Here is a 2,554-nt window from a genome sequence, read left to right on the forward strand (position 1 = left end):
TGTTGAGGCCAACGGGGAGAATTTGAAAAATCTCGTGTCAGATGGCCTCAGTCCTTCCAGGAAAGCACCTTCCATGTTCTTTCTTCTCATGGCAACGCATTCCAGTTGTTGACAAAGTGGCAGGAAGACACAAATAACCCCTTGAGAGCCCAAGTCAAAAAGGAAATCCAAATCAGAAAAGGGGCCCATTCTTTGGTAGTCTCTCTGCACTCAGTAGGTGAGGAGCAGAAGTTCCCCTAGGTTCGTTCATCAAGAAAGGGGCCAGGCACACTCTTCCCATCATTTCTTGCTTGAATATTTTCGTTGATAGATGAGACAGCTGTAATCCATAAATGGCCCGCCCACTCAAATATGGGGAGGAGGCCATAAAGAAAAAAAGAGTAGGGGATATTTTCTGAGGTGCTTTTCTTTGTCCCTGTCAAGTTGCTAAAAAGAAAGTTTTTCCAAGAGTAGTGACAAGGCAGTCCCACATTGAACAAGACAGACCCAGCAGGCAGTATCCCACCTGTGACCACGACACCTACTGGTCATCACTGGAACTACAACCGCCTCAGTCATGAAATGCCAGCTGACCTTAATGGCTGCTTGGCAGGTAACACACTCTAATTAATGCAATTATATTTTAGAATTAAAGAACCTCCCTCCATCTGCCCAAGGACTGATAATGAATTTGATAGGGCCAGGGACTGGAAAGGTCACGGTGGTCAGAGAGATGGCAATGAGGTAGCAGATTGTGAGGGGTGCTGGAGAGGAGAGGAATCTCCTTTGTGAAAAGGAGGTGGTACTTTAAAGGTATTTAAGATGCTTTGTTTGAAAACAGTGTTGGAGAGAGAGTAACAGAAGAATGGAAGGATTCTTTCCAAGGCCAAGTCAAAATATGGGGCTCTAGAGAAGGCAATGGCACCCCACTCCAGTATTTTGCCTGGAAAATCCCATGGATGGAGGAGCCTGGTGGGCTGCAGTCCATGGGATCGCTAGAGTCGGACACGACTGAGCGACTTCACTTTCACTTTTCACTTTCATGCACTGGAGAAGGAAATGGCAACCCACTCCAGTGTTCTTGCCTGGAGAATCTCAGGGATGGGGGAGCCTGGTGGGCTGCCCTCTCTGGGGTCGCACAGAGTTGGCCACTGACTGAAGTGACTTAGCAGCAGCAGCAGCAGCAGCAGCAGCAGGGAGAATTGGCAACTTTGCAACAGAGTCTTCCAATTCACAAACACAGTGTATCTCTCCACATATTTATAGGTCTTTTTTAATGCCTTTAGTTAAGTTTTATAATTTTTTTATAGAGGTCTTGCAAAATTTGTTAGATTTATATCTGTGTACTCCATATTTTTTATACAAATTTAAAGTATCTTTTAACTCATTTAGTATTTATTTTATTATGTTTGTTGTTGGCATGTAGAAAAACATAATTAATTTTTAAATGTTGATTACTTTGCCAAACTTGTCTATTAATCATAATAATTAATCTGTAGAGTCTCTTGAATTATCTATATATATATATTATACTTCCTTAACAATAACAGTTTGAATTATTCATTACCAATTCTTTTACCTTTTACTTCTTATCTTGCTTTATTATATTAGAACATACATTCCAAATAGGAAAAGGAGTATGTCAAGGCTGTATATTGTCACGCTGTTTATTTAACTTATATGCAGAGTACATCATGAGAAATGGTGGGCTGGAAGAAGCACAAGCTGGAATCAAGATTGCCGGGAGAAATATCAATAACCTCAGCTGCAGATGACACCACCCTTCTGGGAGAAAGTGAAGAAGAACTAAAGAGTCTCTTGATTAAAGTCAAAGAGTGCCGGGGTCCAGCCCCGGTGGATCCAGGGAATTCGAAGCGGGGACGGCGTCGGCAAGGATCGGGAAATAACTGCTTAATTAAACGTTAATTAAGGATATAAAGAGTGGTGAAATAAGGATAGCTCAGCGAAGAAATTCAGTGAAGAAAAGAGGCTGAATAAAATTCCAAAGCAGGGAATTTACGTCACCTACGAAGGCCGCAGGTGTCCTCCCGTTCTCCCGAAGGAGAGGAGACACTAAGGCCTCCCTGGTCAGATCTTAGAAGCCCAGGCAAAATTAGTAGGCTTGACGAGATTCCCCGCCTCAGAGGAAAAAATACAGCCAGAAGGAGAAAGAAAGAACGACATGGGGAGACTAAGTTTCAATGAACAAGGCCCGCACTTTATTTTCCAAAGTAGTTTTTATACCTTAAGTTATGCATAGAGGATAATGGGGGAAGGGGTAGAGTCATGCAGCAAGCCAGGCTTTCTTCCTGCAAACTCATCATATGCAAAAGTTTAGGTGATTTGCAACATCTTCTGGCCCGGAGGCTGTTAACATTTTAAGACCCTTTCTTCAGAAAACTTATTTTTCTCTAAAGGTAATTAGTCAGGCACCACCCTCCAAAAGCATTAGATAAAGTTGCATTCCTACAGAGCAAAGGTGTGGTGGGCTATAACAAGAAAAAGAATTAACTCAAGGGTCCCAGGTTACAAACATTAAAGCTACTACTTACACCAATTATATTAATCAATACAC

The sequence above is a fragment of the Bubalus kerabau genome, chromosome 1 (assembly GCF_029407905.1).
Source record: "Bubalus kerabau isolate K-KA32 ecotype Philippines breed swamp buffalo chromosome 1, PCC_UOA_SB_1v2, whole genome shotgun sequence".
Taxonomy (NCBI): domain Eukaryota; kingdom Metazoa; phylum Chordata; class Mammalia; order Artiodactyla; family Bovidae; genus Bubalus; species Bubalus kerabau.